This window comes from Schistocerca americana, chromosome 4, assembly GCF_021461395.2.
Source record: "Schistocerca americana isolate TAMUIC-IGC-003095 chromosome 4, iqSchAmer2.1, whole genome shotgun sequence".
NCBI lineage: Eukaryota > Metazoa > Arthropoda > Insecta > Orthoptera > Acrididae > Schistocerca > Schistocerca americana.
In genome coordinates, this window is record NC_060122.1 from 82,191,127 (window position 1) to 82,208,362 (window position 17,236).

Sequence of the window (17,236 nt, forward strand, 5' to 3'; positions counted from 1 at the left end):
CTAATGGCCTGATGCGTTAGATAGTAATTGACCACTTTGACCTTCTAGCAACCGTACCACAACAAAGGTCAGCATTTAATAACGATTGTGGTGTTGCTCACGCTACTAAATACTGCATTTTCGGGCAACATCAGTCATATTATGTGGCAGATGTCATTGGAGCACAGTTAATAGTCATTTCATGTAACAATAAAAACACTAGGCACTCATCTTTTCGTGGTTCCCACGCTGGTCTCGTATTATCATGGCTCAATCGTTGAAAATCTAGGTGATTATGATTCCAAGCTCGGATGCAAAGAGGCCTAGGTTTTATTCTGCTATAATCAAAAGTTTTGTAGAAGCGCTTCTCAAACCATTCTTCGAGATTACACTTTTGCTGGACATGGTGATGTAAAAAAAAATGATCAGCACTCTGAAATTAAGTTACACTTCCTTTTAATTGCTTTTATTGCAATATCACTCGACACACTTAACATCACTTCACAATACAAAACATACTTGAAAACAACTTCCTCACAGTCACTTTTAAAGTTCACATTTTATAAGTGGACTACAATACGCGCCTTTCCAACATGACGTCCAAGACTTAACTTTCTCAAGGTCCGACTCTCTAACAAGTTAACAACTAACTAATAATCGCTTACGTGCCCCAAATTCTGAGTTACAAGTACGTCAAAGATCATAGTGACAAAAGAAAGAATACACATAAGAATAATATCATTGCAACATAAACAGATCGATGTATCACAAATGAAATCAAATCTGAATGTTGTCTCAGAAATATGTCAACTACTTTACAGACACACAGTAGAATATTACTGGTATCGAGAGGATCAAGTGAGGTGCCGTAATGGTTACGAAATTCAAGTACCATTCCAACCTCCAATAGCTCATGTAGTATTCAGATGCCTGTAATTTATGCCAAATTAGGTTTACACTAATAGCGTCCTAAAGACACGTCGATCGACAAAATCGGGTGAACCGTTTAGATATTAAAATTCGTTGCTGGGTGTTAAAAAAAAAAAAAAGTTCAAATGTGTGTGAAATCTTATTGGAGTTAACTGCTAAGGTCACCAGTCCCTAAGCTTACACACTAATTAACCTAAATTATCCAAAGGACAAACACACACACCCATGTCCGAGGGAGGACTCGAGCCTCCACCGGGACCAGCTGCACAGTCCGTGACTGTAGCGCGCTAGACCCCTTGTCTAATCCCGCGCGGCTGCTGGGTGTTACTTGTATAATTTACAGTCATACACTAAACTTTAAACTAATAAAGATACTGAAAATCTGATTACACCATCAGAATCGTCGTGCAAATAATGGCGATGCACTTGTTTATTTTTAAGGTTCATGATTCATCTGGCTACTATTAATTTCGATTTAAACAGATAAACGCCTGCCACTACTGTTTCACAAATTCCGCTCCCGGCATGTCTTCTTCATCGACACAGCGTCACCATAGAATTTCCAGCCACACGGTCGCTGGACCACGCACTGGGGCTAGCCCTTTTGTCCGGCACCTTGCGGTCGGCCTGCCAAGTGGCCCAAGGTGGAGGCGCCAACTAGTTCGAATATTTTCAGGGCCCCACATCTCGCCCGTTACCTCACATGAGGGATGTCGTTTGGCCGTGAAGTTGGGCGATATTGGCCTGCCGTCCAGGTAGGCCCTGTTCAGTCGGCCACAATGTCAGGAACGCTGGTGTCCTGATTCTCGTTGGACACGAAGACTTCCAGATCCTTCCATCAGCGAGAGAGGCAACCTGTGGTGCTGACGACTGCGACTGGTGCTTATGGCGAGATAGCCGTTTATGCCAGTAGCGGCTGCTTTCGTCTGTAGCGTTCAGGACGCCATTCAGCATTACCACATGGGGCTTGCTAGTACGAAGGTATCAACTATTTCCCTTCTGCTGTGCTTTCTTAAGGAGTTTGTTATAGCATAGAACTGGTTTGTAAGAGCTCCTGCTACCGTTCGTCGCACTCGCCTTAGTTTTTCTTTCGTCACGTAACGAAGGTGACGCAAACCTGTTTGGCTGCTCTGACCCACTACATTATGTTAAAGTCTGTTGCCCGGCTCGTCATAAACATCGATTTTGTGTTTTGCACTGACCCTTTCTTAGAGACGAAATGTTTTCGTTGCGGCCGCCTCGTGTAGACATCGCCATTATGTAGTTAGATAGCTTCGCTCTGTGACTGAAAATTTTACTCATTTAACTACCCAATAAAAGGTTAGCATGCAGCTATAATATTATTACGAATTTCCTTAAACGTAATGTAGGGCTCTATAATGGGCGGCAGTCCCAACAATGAAAGTCAGTGATGAGTTACTTATAATAATCTTAGGCAACTTCTAGAACATGACAAGGATCACCCATTTCCATTTCTGCGGTTGTTCACTTCGATTCAAGTCACTCAAATCGAGGCAGTAGGGGTAAAACTGCGCCTTTGCCTGGCCAATCCGAAGAGTTATTGAGCCGTGCTATGTGTTTCACTTAGAAAGCGAAACAAAGGAGCAAGGAAAGCAGTGGAAACATATGGGTTCACCATCACTGAAAAGGCCAAGGTCTATCATCGGGCAAGGTGATGCTGCTACTTTTAGGATCGCACACATTATACTTGCCAGGAACATACGGTCACAGGAGCATACTCTTCTTAAAAAACAAAAAAAACATTATTTATATTTCAACCTTAAATTATTGTTATTTTGAAAAGTATCATTCTTTGTAAATTTTGTAGATAAAACAAAAGGAAAGAAAGCTGTAAAAAGATGAAAAACGAAAATTCTAAGATGTACGACCTGTTTTAAACATCAGGTAACAGGTCTATAATTTGGCAATAAATAAAATAAAAAGAAAATAAAAAAAATCTCTCAGAACTGCCTGGTTAGGTTATGGGAGGCTTTGCAGATGCAGTTTCACGTGCAGCTATGCAGTATGATGTTTTGCTGCGCGACAACAACCCAACTAATTCTCGTCAGTACACAGTCAGACCATAGCTGTTTTGGTGTGTAAAACTCTCCACCTCCCCCACCCGTCCCTCCACTCCCGTAATCTCCTGACATAACCTATTCGACTTTCATCAGATGAAGAAACCATAATGTGGGACACATTTCCAGAAAGATGACACGATAACTTAGAAAGGAAACGTTTAGTGAACAGCCAAAAATCAGACGTTCACAACCAGAATTCTGCCATCCTGCCCGTAAAATTTATCCCACTGAACGGTCGAGTAGTTCTTTTTCGCGGTCAGAGGTATTTTATTTTTGAGATGATAACTAAAATATTACCATTAGCCCTCATAACACAAACATACTCCGCAAGAGGATACATTCATCACCTTTTCGGATGGTGGCGCATTGCCTAAGGCCATGCCAGCACGTCATGCTATTTTCGACGTGCCTGCATAGTCTCATCGACGTATACAACGTATACTGCAAGTGAGCAGGCAAGATGATCTTGTTTCACGCCTCACGCGCGCACTGGCAGTGTCACTGCAGCTAAGCTAATCTCTGTGCAACACGATTTGCAGTGAGCAGCGTTCTGTATACAGCTTTGGGACGGCACAACCTACAGTAGGTATGACCAGATGGAATGGATTCTCAACAGTTCTTATACTCTTCCACCATATTAGTGACTGCTTCTCTGTGATCTTCAAATGGTTCAAATGGTCCTGAGCGCTATGGGAATTAACTCCTGAGGTCATCAGTCCCCTAGAACCTGTTGTTGTTGTTGTGGTCTTCAGTCCTGAGACTGCTTTGGTGCAGCTCTCCATGCTACTCTATCCTGTGCAAGCTTCTTCATCTCCCAGTACTTACTGCAACCTACATCCATCTGAATCTGCTTAGTGTATTGATCTCTTGGTCTCCCTCTACGATTTTTACCCTCCACGCTGCCCTCCAATGCAAAATTTGTGATCCCTTGATGCCTCAAAACATGTCCTACCAACCGATCCCTTCTGCTAGTCAAGTTGTGCCACAAACGTCTCTTCTCCCCAATCCTATTCAATACCTCCTCATTAGTTACGTGATCTACCCACCTTATCTTCAGCATTCTTCTGTAGCACCACATTTCGAAAGCTTCTATTCTCTTCTTGTCCAAACTGGTTATCGTCCATGTTTCACTTCCATACATGGCTACACTCCATACAAATACTTTCAGAAACGACTTCCTGACACTTAAATCTGTACTCGATGTTAACAAATTTCTCTTCTTCAGAAACGATTTCCTTGCCTTTGCCAGTCTACATTTTATATCCTCTCTACTTCGACCATCATCAGTTATTTTACTCCCTAAATAGCAAAACTCCTTTACTACTTTAAGTGTCTCATTTCCTAATCTAATCCCCTCAGCATCACCCGATTTAATTTGACTACATTCCATTATCCTCGTTTTGCTTTTGTTGATGTTCATCTTATATCTTCCTTTCAAGACACTGTCCATTCCGTTCAACTGCTCTTCCAAGTCCTTTGCTGTCTCTGACAGAATTACAATGTCATCGGCAAACCTCAAAGTTTTTACTTCTTCTCCATGAATTTTAATACCTACTCCGAATTTTTCTTTTGTTTCCTTTACTGCTTGTTCAATATACAGATTGAATAACATCGGGGAGAGGCTACAACCCTGTCTCACTCCTTTCCCAACCACTGCTTCCCTTTCATGCCCCTCGACTCTTATAACTGCCATCTGGTTTCTGTACAATTTGTAAACCTAGAACCTAGAAGTACTTAAACCTACCTAACTTAAAGATATCACACACATCAATACCCGAGGCAGGAGTCGAACCTGCGACCGTAGCGGTCGTGCGGTTCCAGACTGTCGCGTCTAGAACCACTCGGCCACTCCGGCCGGCGCTCTGTGATCTCTTCAATCACAATAATCGTCAGCGATCCCTGCTTTCGACATTGTATTCCTCAATCCGGTGACAATTGCGTCTCAGGCTTCCATTGTAAAGTTGTAAATATATAGAACGTATAGGCAATAAATGCTGAGGGACTAGACAGTATAAATACGGAATGGAGGTGAGTAGATAAGGAATGGCAACATACATTGACTAATTCATTTATGGGCATCTTGGTGTGTTCACTTGTGCAAAGTGTAAATGAATTTGAAAGATGACACGTCGTGAGGGGTTGCCTGTTATCATTCTGAATTAATTCAATTCATCGATACGTACACATTTAATTCACTATTACCTAAATAGGAAGGCATATGGACGCTTATGATGTTTAATAAAGTGGGCTGACATTAACTGCATACTGTTTGGCTCGGTATCTATTTCTACATGGTAACTGGATGTGACAGGTTTTTCATTCTGTCGAAGAACCTGTGAACTGATTGCATTGCCACTGTCTGGGGAGAGATACGCTGTTATAAGAGTTAAGAGTTACAACAGGGCCATCCTAATGGCCACAGTTCTGGGAAGGTGGACTGTGTCGGGGTTGGTCACTGCTATCATTCCAGGAGGGACTTGAGTGGAGGATCTGTGCTTACACTAAGTCGTCCAGCCACGTAGTGTCCTGGTGTCACTTCGGTGAAATGTCTATAAAGCTAGCCAAAGGGCTGTTTACATCTTTCAGACCACACTGCAAGATGGACCAGTGCCCTGGAAATAGTTCCCTGTCGTGAGAAAACTTTCGGAATCTGCATGTACTTTGCGGTCCGACTTTCAGAGAAACTTTTTTAAGAGAATCGCAATTGTTAGCATTGCAAACGTTTCCCCTCAGAGTTCAAGATAATTCCATTTTGCTGATTGCCCCACAGTTTGTGATCAACTCGATCAGTGTATTTTTAGGGAATGACTGTGTACCTACGCCAGCGATTTCACCCACATGCTGAAAATACGCGTCACGACTGGGACTCAGATGGTCACACCAAAGGCGTGCCGATGCCGTCAGTACTTTTGGCAGCCAAACACTGTTGGGGGAGTGCCCTTTGTCCGTTTCCTATAAGGTAGCTGTTCTCTAATATATATGATTATGCGTGCGAGTGGTAGTTCGAAATTTTCGAAGCTCTCCGCGTGGAGTGTTGTCGGAGAAGGAAGTTTTCACGACCATTTGTTGGTGAGTTCACCTGGGGACTGCATGAGAATCATTCCAGGGGTGGCGACGAAGGCGGAGGTCAGCTTTTGAGTTGGAGTATGGGCGCCACGGTATCAGGCTTGCAGATTTGCAACACTGCCGCTCACAAGACACAAATGTTCACTTACAACAAGCAGTTGTCTTTCATTTACTACTGCAGCACGTAGCGTATTTTCAGAGGTGCTTTACACATTTCAGTGACTTTTCTCATTCCAATAGAGAATATACCTTGTTCATTTGATAATTTTTGACGTTTGTCTGTGGCTTGTTTGATGTCGTTTATTGTTTTATTACGAATTTGTCTAATTAGAGTGCTCTACTACGGCAATACATCATTAATACGCAACCAGATAGCACTTGCGCATTGATTTCAGTACTGTATCTTCAGGGCGGTTGTGTTTCAGGAGTCATTCCGGTGCAGAAATTAATTACAAGTGGCTCACATATTACCATACCACCATGGCGTCTTGTAAACTGAATAGAATGAAGCTCTTCCGTTAAGAGCTCTTTCCTACTTCATCCCGGGTCATGGGCTGTACACATCATATTTATTGAGTTTTTAAATGCAAGGAAGATGACAACTGTGTATGGGGTGACATTTGAACCTAGAAACACGTCATTCTTCACTGTAGGAGCACCGATCACGTTACTGATGTACTGACCGAACAATGTCCTCACAAAAAAATACTGGGGTGGTTGGGGCGTGTGTACTTTCGTGGCATTTTGAAAACATTCACTTGAAATAGCAAGCGGAGCTGCAAGTCAGTGGAACGTGCACAGCTTCATACTCCAAGAGCTACGACATGCTATGGCGGTACGAAATTGAAATGCCTGCCATTGCACGAAACGGCACAGCCAACACGGACACTGACTATGGATATCTTATAGAAGTGCAGCCGTAAGGCATAAAGAGAAGTGTGCCCTCTCTGTGCCATGTTAGGCACCAACTCATGAAGGTTGTCGAGGTCTGTTGAAGGACAATTCCCTCCTCAAAGCCCAAGAAGATGGAACCCGTAGCCACACGGGGAGATCGCTTGGGGTGAACTACACTGTTATGATCAAAAGTATCTGGACGTCCTCATGTAATGCAGAAACGACCTCTAGATGTCACGAGAGGTGAATCTGCTAGTATTAAAGGAATCGGGGAGAATTGTCGGCATAGAAGCAGTAACAGCTGAATAGGTTGCTCAGGAGAGCTCATTGACTTAGAATATGTAACAAATCCATCAGGGATAGTTCAACACTTCTGAAGCCGGTCATCAGGGCGCAGTTCGAAGCAGGACAAATCACAGAAAACAATTCTACTCCAGCCCGCCGAAGATGCCCCGGACAGCCTTGGGATACCAACCCGACTGTCGCCCGCCATGGGGTCCGAGAACAAGGAGTGATGCTCTGGAGGGCCATTTGTTTTCATAGCATGACCTCTGTAGTTGGCATTCGCGGCAGCCTTACATCACAGCGGAGATTGGACGATAATTTACCCCCCGTTTTGTTGCACGTCTTGGCAAGTCTCCCTGAGCCTACTTTTCAGTAACTAAATGCCCGCTCCCAGACGGCTAGAGTTTGTACTGCTTGTTTTCGTGATTTCTAAACCTTACCTTCACCACCAAGAGTGCCTGACTGCCTGATCGCTCCCCAATTGGTAATGCAGGGCCCTTCAACCAGCTCGGAATTTTATCTGTTGAAAGCGCCAATTCGATAGAATTTTCACGATATCCCCCAGCAGTACATCAAACATCTCTATCAATCTATGGAAGCCGAGTGATTCCTTACATGCCGGCCAGATGTGGACCACCGAGTTATTGACTTCCTCAAGTTGTGAAGCACTTTCTCTTGAAAAGATCACCCAACTTTTCTGAAACTGTCATCATTTGTTTATCGGTATATATACAGCAGATACACCGATTTCCGTCCGATTCCGATGATTCCTTCGTGCTGTATCGGCTTTTGTATTTGCTCTTAGACTGTTTGGTACTAGGCTTTGGGCTTAACAAATGATAATCGGAACCACTAATTACCCGATGAAAATTGGAAGTAAATACAGAATCCGAGCTGTGAGAAGATCAGATTGGTATATGCAGAAATGCTGAACATGCCAGGCAATGCCACGTGCTCGACATACATTATTTGATCAAAAGTATCCGGACACCTGACTGAAAATGACTTCCAAGTTCGTGGAGCCCTCCTTCGTTAATGCTGGAATTCAATATGGAGTTGACCCACCCTTAGCCTTGATGACCGCTTCCACTCTCGCAGGCATACATTCAATCAGGTACTCATAGGTTTCTAAAGGAATGGCAGCCCATTCATCACGGAGTGCTGCACTGAGAAGAGTTATCGATGTCGGACGGTGAAGCCCGGCACCAAGTCGGCGTTCCAAAACATCCCAAACGTGTTCAATAGGATTCAGGTCAGGATTCTGTGCAGGCCAATCCATTACAGGGATGTTATTCTCATGTAACCACCCCGCCACAGGCCGTGCCTTATGAATAAGTGCTCGATAGTGTTGAAAGATGCAGTCGCCTTCCCCGAATTGCTCTCCAACTGTGGGAAGCAAGAAGATGCTTAAAACATCAATGTAGGCCTGTGCTGTGATAGTGACATGCGAAGTAACAATCGGTGCAAGCCCTCTCCATGAAAAACACGGCCACACCATATCATCACCGCCTCCGAATTTTACTGTTGACACTACACACACTGGCAGATGACGTTCACCGGGCACTCACCATACCCACAACCTGCCATCGGATCACCACATTGTGTACCGCCATTCTTCACTCCAAACAACGTTTTTCTACTGTTCAATCGTCAATCTTTACACCAAGCGAGGCGTCGTTTGGCATTTAATGGTGTGATGTGTGAATTATGAGCAGGCGCTTGACCATGAAATCCAAGTTTTCTCATCTCCTGCCTAACTGTCATAGTACTTGCAGCGGATCCTGATACCGTTCGGAATTCCTGTGAGATGGTCTGGACAGATGTCTGCCTACTACACCTCTTCAACTGTCGACGGTCTCTGTCAGTCAACAGACGAGGTCGGCCTGTATGCTTTCGTGCTGTACGCTGTCCCTTCCCGTTTCCACTTCTCAATCACATCAGAAACAGTGGACCTAAGGATTTTGAAGAGTGTGGGAATATCGCGTACAGACGCATGATACAAGTGACACCCAATAACCTGTCCACGTTTGATGTCCGTGAGTTCCTCGGAGCGCCCCATTCTGCTCTGTCACAATGTCTAATGACTGCTGAGGTCGCTGATATGGAGTAAATGGCAGTAGGTGGCAGCACAATGCCCTAAGTATGCATAACGTATGTTTTTGGGGGTGTCTGGATACTTTTGATCACATAGTGTACCTTTGAAGGTACTTTGGAAAATGGCTAAGCTACCTTTATGGCATAAGCAGATTTGGAGGAAGCTTTTGAAAATGTTGACCGGAATTTCCCCTTAGTAATACTGAAGGTAGTAGGAAACAACTAATGGAAACGAAAGATAAATTATTATTTGTACACTTACTATTCTGCAGGTATAAGTATCAAAGGACATGAAATGGAGGCAGTAATTAGGAAGGTACTGAAATAGTGATATAGCCTGTTCTCAACTTTAATTAGCTTTTTACACAGAACGAGCAATAAATGAAAGGAGAGAGATATCTGGAAGAGTAATCAAAGTTTATAGAGTAAGAAAAGTAAACCATAACTCTTGTCGCTAACTTTGTAATTCTATAAGAGACAGAAAAAGACGTTGATGGTCAGACGAAATGGATAGTGTTCTAAAAGAGATTGTCAGATGAACATAAACAACACTAAAAATGTGTAATAGAAAGAGGTCTAATTCAGCCAAGTGAGCCTGAGGGAACTAGATTAGGAGACCGATGACCATAGATGTTAAGTCCCATAGTGCTCAGAGCTATTTTTCAACTAGATTATGAAATTAGACATTGCAATACGAGGAATTTGAGATTTTGAGAAATATCATTGAGGACGACGGAACTATAGTGAGATTTTGTGTAGACTGGCAATACAAAGTATTTGTCGTGACTATAGGCTACTATAGAAGCTTAATATTTTCTACATTTCGCGGCCCTGTCAGCAACTACATAAATATTAATTTTAAATTAACAACAGCCTCAGTTGCAATGTTTACCTTGATTTACCTATGTTTGAGTCGGGAAAACCCAACCGTCTTCAGAATAAAAGGAAGTTTTAGTTTTTGACGTTGTCCATTATGAACAAACCGTAGTTCCTTTTATTATGAGAAAGGTTGGGTTATCCCAACGGAAACCTAGGTAAATATTACAACTGAGGCTGTTGTTAATTTAAAATTAATACTATAGAAGCTGTAACATGACTGGTTCAGATCGTTACACTATCCTGTATTTGTTCAATTGCATTTATTTTCGCATCCTACTAGATAGCGCAAGCTGTTGGGTGATAGATGGAAGCTTCTCGTGCAAGGAAGTGGAATCCAGACACAATCCAAGGTCGCTGCCGTATATGACAGAAAAGCTTTTCCTAAGATTTGGGTGACATGCTGAGGTCGTTCCCAGTGCCTTCTCGCTGTATCTTGAAGTTCCGATTTCCGGTGGTTAATTCCTGAATCGTGGCTGTAACGGTGCCTGATCTCCCAAGTGCTCATTTGAGTCAGAGTAAATATCTATTTGTCATGGATGTCGACAAGAATCCTTCCCTCTCGTTCCCATGAAACGCGAGGAATTTTGCTCTCTCTCAACAGTATTTTCTCTTCAGCCAATACCATATATTTCGTCCGCCTTCTAGACACTGCGAAGGACTCATCGACCAATAGCAAAAGATCGTTCAAACTCGGTAAAATCGTTATAAATTGTTTCAATATACATGTATGAACGTCAGGGGAACTTTTGCAGCATCCTCGGAGTCGTTTTCTCGTTCCTCAAATTAGCCGCAAGCTTGTTTCCACTCATCTAAAGACGCTTCGAGCTGACAACAGAGAATCAGAATTCTGACCTTTTATTTCCAGGAGCCGTCCCATGCCAAGCCTCAATCGTTCCTAAGCGTCATCCCCTGCTGACTGTGCATTCTGCTATAGTGTGCGGTGCAACTTTCATATCTTCGAGTCCGCATTCTGAGCGCCTCGCATTTATCTGGTAGTTTGCGCCTTAGATGCGGAGTTCACTGGGTTATTTTTCTTGTTTGTTTGGAAATTCAAGTTTGGCAGATGAGGAACTTTGAATTGTTCTTATTTCGGTCTTCCTAAAGATGTCAATTATAATCGCATACTATTAGCTTGACTTTCTCGAGAAAATTTTCTGTGTTTCTTTTTCTTCCTTACGAGTAACATTGGAGGAGTATCCCATGTGTTTTTTCACTTTCAATAAACCTTTACCAGTTCATGATGTCGACTACCGTTTAGGAACCCTACTTTCTACAATTTTCTCATGGTTAGGGGACCGTTACCCACAAATGTAATCAGGAATGCACTAGCGTGCTACTTCCATAAGACGGTGTTTCCGCTGGGTGGCCAGATTATTGATGGAATTCTGCATAACATGCAAAGCTCTCTATTCTAGTTGCGAATGGGTAGCGCACGCTATTTTTTATTTTGTAGTTCAAACCGTTACTAACACAGATTAATTTTATAGTTATGTCTGGACTATGACAAGTACAGGTAAGAAGCAAGTAGAAACTTTTGAAATGTGGTACTAGAGAAGATTGCTGAAAACGAAATGGGTGGATCGGATTACTGATGAAAACGTGAGGAGCGCTGTATGCCAGAAACTACCTAAAAGGAAGAGACAGGTTGATACTATACTTCAAGGAATCGTTAATGTTCGTAATTCAAGGGGACATGTTTGAGGAAAAAATTGCAGAAGGATATATGTGCTTGATTGTGCCAGGCATGTAGCAAGCAGTAGTTTCCTAGACAGTAAGAGACTCGCAATGGATAGATTGGCTTGGGGAGCTGCATCAAAATAGTCTTACGACTGAAAAACACACCATCACATGCTTTTACTATGGTTGGGATCACAGCTCCGATTCACAGCCTTTACAGCCCTACGTTAGTGCTACATAGAAGTGCGACGCTTTTATGTCACTCATACCGATGTATCCATTTTTTAATTTTAACCAAAGTACATAGATACGCCGAGATTATAACAGTCGAAACTGCGACAGGAAGTCGTGAAGGAGGCCAGCGATCATTATACGATTAATTCATCATTATACCAACACTAGTTATATATACTTTATCGAGGCGTTTTTAAGGTGGCTTATCATCGGTATATTGCAAACAAACGCGGTAAAAATATGCTAAAAAGTTGTAATTCTGCTAACACTGATGTCAGTCGAGGTACCACTTGAGACGATAGATGGCAATAAATTTGTTTCCGGTATAAACTAACTGAACATACCCGAAAAGCGGCTTTAAGGATTTTACAGTAAGTTTTATTTGCTGCTTAGTGATCTGAAAGGCTCCTAGTACCACGTGCGTTTCAGTGTTAGGACGGTGCCGCCGCTCCAGTCATTCTGAACAATAAACGCTACTTACAAGTTCAGTCCGGGTTTACACTTCAGAACACAACACGAACTTCCGGTTGCCTATTCTTATGCAGAGAATGCTGTGAAGTACTGCCAGAATAAAGCCAAAATCCTTCGTACTACAATGAAAAGTATAGCCACAATCAAACTGCGAGCAGACACGGTTCGCAACAAAGGTTGTTAATAGGAGTGTGGATGGCATGAAGACATCACTACACTGATTTTTTGTTGCTATATGCACAACTTTATGTTGCAATGGAAACCACGAGACTACGCCATATGGCGTGACGTGGACGTAGAGAGTACGTGTAACGACCGTTGGCAGTGTGCTCGCTTTCTGCTACACGTATGTGGTGCCGCCGGTTGTGAGAGCGGGTAAATAGCTACTCTATCTGAACGTGGGCGTCCGCAGAAATATATCTGGGGAGGGGGGGGGGGGGGGGGGAGGGACCATGCAAGATTCTAAAATAATTGCCATTTATGCTATAACAGATTCTTGAAGATTGAGAATGTGTTGCACTCTAAGAATTTAATTTCACAGGAAGTATCTCAGATATCTGACACATATCCATTCAACATACTTTTGAAAATAAAATTACTTTCATGCCTTAAAGGTAAGCATATTTAATTGGTATTTGCGAAGTACATTTTTTAAATATTATGAAATGAAACTAGTTACAAAAAAAAGTGGAAACATTTTTTAGGCAAAATAAATTCTTCTTCACATATCAATAACGTTAGTTATTGAAATTGAAAACTTGAAAAAAAAATTCAGAACCGTTGAAGAAATCCTACAGGATATAACAAAAATAACAAGCTTTTTGTTGCTGTTGCCCCTGTTATATACACCTCTAAACGGAGGAACAAGAAATAACAATGACGAAGAAGTTCTCAGCACCAAGAAATCATTAATCTAGAGCAGCAAAATATCGGGAATACATTTGTCTAGATAGCATTGCAAGATCGCAGGTTAATGTAAGCACGAGAAAAGTCACTGCCAAAAAGAAATGCAGATACATTAATAACCGGTGTACGTCGGAATGTTGAATGCAAGCATGCAGACGTGAATGCATTGAATCGTACAGGTGTTCGGAGTTCGGTGTGTGGGATGGAGTTCCGTGTCTGTTGCACTTGGTCGTTCGGTACAGGGACGGTCAGTTCCGTTTGTGGATGACGCTGAAGTTGACAGATGATGACTCATGAGTGCTAGACTGGGGCAGATCTGGTGATCGAGCAGGCCAACGCGATATGTCGACACTGTGTAGAGCATGTTGGGCTACGACAGCGCTATGTGAGCGAGCTTTATCCTGTTGGAAAACGCTCTCCTAGAATGCTTTTCATGAATGGCAGCCTAACAAGTAGAATCACCAGACTGATGATTTAATTTGCAGCCAAGGTGCGTGGGATAACCACAGCCGTGCTCCTTCTGTCATGTAAAACCGCACCTGAGACTATAATTCCGGGTTTAAGTGCAGTCTGCGTAGGCCACACGCACGTTGGTTGTGAGTGCTCACCTGCCTTCCTTGTAACCAACACACGGCCATCACTGCCACCGAGACAGAACCGGCTTTCATCAGAAAATACGACAGACGCCCATCCTCCACCCTACACTCCAAAAGGCTCTCGCTTGACACAACTGAATTCGCAAATGACGGCCAGCGAAATGTACGTTACAGGGCGTCTGCCTCAGAGTTGTCCTTGAAGTAACCCATTTGTAAAATCTGGAATTGCTGCCGCAGCCGCAGTATGACGCGCTACAGCCATACCCCGACCACGACGGACTTCCCTTTCGGTAGTGCCACGTGATTGTCCGGAACACAGTCTTCTTGCGACCGTACATTCGTTAGGCCACAGCTGCCAGCAATTATGTACACTTGCTACATAGCTGCCAAGACTTTCTGCAATATCGCTTGAAGAAAATCCAGATCATCGTAGCTCTATTTATTACACAATCACGTTGAAACGCAATGAGCTGTTGATAATTGCGTCTTCGTTGTCTTAAAGACATTCTTGACTGTCGTCAACTCACTACTTCCAATCTCAAAAGGAACTAACGCTGACCACCTTTACAGATCTTTATGTGCATCCTCACAGTGGCACTACGGGCGCCATTCTTATCGGACTGGTGCGAAATTTGAATAGACATTATCTTTCAGATGTAGAAAAACGCCTACTAACTTCCGTTTTTCTCCCTTAACTCCTTCTGGTTGTTGGAAACTGAGCCGTGCGTGGCCCGTTTTCCCGCCATCATGTATTTTACATCCTATTTTTAACGTACTTCTACCTCATTACCTTAGTTTAAGTTACTACTGTCACTGCGTTGCTGCTTTGCCTGGCCCTGAGGGGCGGTAGCAGCGCGTATCGATATATCCCCTCTTGTAGTATCTTTGCTTGACCGCTATTACTTCACGGTCGGTGTCGGTCGTATGGCAGTTCGTCGGCAGTTCGTCTGGAGTACGAGTCGCGAGTTCGGGCCTGCCAGTCAGTTGGAACGCGTCTGGAGCGCAGTCCGGACCTGCCAGTCGGGGAGTTGCAATGCGGCACTAGTGCAGTCGGGTTGGGGCAGCGGTGAGGTCTGCGTCGACATGGCTTGCCCGACCATTGCCGCCATGCATCACTTGAGCCGGGCCACGGCCTTGGTGGATCGTCGGTCGGTCGTCCTACCGGACGACGCGTTTGGGCCTGCCGATCGTTCATGAGTCAGCTGTTTGTGGGTGCGTCGACTCCTGATTTGTCATCGTGTGTGGTTAGTTACTGTTGGTTATCGTTCAGGTCTTCGTGCAGTGTTTGTCAGGTTGTGTGTATAGTTGGTGTTAGTAGCACTGAGGTCTATTTTAGATATTGTTGGCATTTTGAGAGGAGTCGGTCGATTGTTCCGGACGAGGGAAGTTATCTCCGCGCGGTGAACACGGTTGGGTCAGCTGGCAGTCCCTGCGCAGTGTCGGAGAGTCTGTGGAGCTGTCCGATCGCTACGAGGTTCGTGGTTCACCGACCCAGGACGTCAAAGTTGAGTAGTGGTTTCAACTACAGAAGCAACTTCTACTCATGTTGTGGTGTTTCGCTTCGGTGGTTTGCTGTTTGGAAGGTTTACCGGTGGGCAACACCGAGTGGTTCTACTGCTGAGATTTAGCCACCATGCGGTGCAAGTGACCATTTTGGTCGACTACGATTTGATTACACCAGTGTAATTTTCTGTCTTGTGGCCGTTGGTGTTCTGGTTACCTGCCCTGGGCACTGACGTAAATTCAGGCAGCGTTCTTTTGAGCGAGTTAACTATTACCGTGTAAAAAAATTCAAGTGTACCAGCGGAATTTTCTGTCTTGTGGCCGTTAGTGTTCTGGTTACCTGCCCTGGCCACTAACGTAATTCCAGGCAGCGTCCTTTCCTCACCCGTGTCGCCGTCGAACATGGTGTGTAATTTTGACAGCTAATATTTACTCCGTTGTGGATAATAACGTTGTAACATTGCCGATTTGTATTCTCATGTACTCATTGACGGGAAGCAAGTTGTTGTGTCAGTCGGTCCGTGGCTGCCCCCTGGTTGGGTTCCAACAGATCAAGTATAGATGGGCTCACCATCTGTCTCACCTAAGTGAACGAGGGCAGACCGACCTCCCTGGAGGCCTTCTGAGTGCCACCGGTATTTAATTATCTGTTGTCAGCTATTTTAAATTTTTGGCTTGTGGTTTTGTTTGATTCTTAAAATTTTGCAAAATTATCTTTTTTTTTTTGTTTCAAGCTTAATCACTGCGGCCTTCTGCCTTTAAAGATAATAGTGATTTATTTTGAAATTTTGATGTATGATTGTGACCCTCAGACATTGGTATTGCACCTTGCATATGTTATTTCTTGAAATTATTTTATTCCTATCTTAATTAGATTTTTATCTTGTTCATTTTTAAGATTTCTTGTTGTTAAATATGCTGACCTTCTGCCTTTAAAGGTCTATGGTAACTTATTCTAAAATTTTGGAAATTAATTGTGGCCCTCAGCCATTTGTATTGCACTTTGTGTGTGTTGATTTTGAATTATTTTATTGCGATCTTAATTGGATTTTTATCTTGTTGGAGGCATTCAGCCCCGAAAGTGTTGATAAATTACAATAAATTACAATTAGAGGCAGAAACCGACCTCAACCTCTGGTCCCTTTCCCCAATCTTATTACCTGTTCTGCCCAGCGGTTTAGCGGGCGTATCAGAAATGTTTTGCCGGCTGTGCACTTATTCGGTTTTGGAAATCATCTTTTCTAGCTTCAAAAACTGTAAACGTTATCTTTAGTTCTTTTTATCATTTACTTTCCTACTAAAAGTTCTAGAAATGTGTTATATAAGATTTATGGGGGGATTTTAGTGTAAAATATAGGCCTGGGCCGGCATTCGACGAGGTAATTATGAGAATCCTTGCAAAACAACTCTAAAATGGTCCAGTAGAACCGACTCTTTAACATACTTGGATTGAACCAATACATTTCTCGTCTCCTCAGTTTGATACAACGTTGTGCAATCACGTCAAATGGACTGAACAGATGGTGTCACAATGGTTGCATGTTGCACTGTGTTGAAAAAATTTGGGACTCCTTTAAAGGTGCACATCTGCCACGACTGAAAAGGAGCACTGTAACCGCGGTTGTGCCAAGACAACACTGT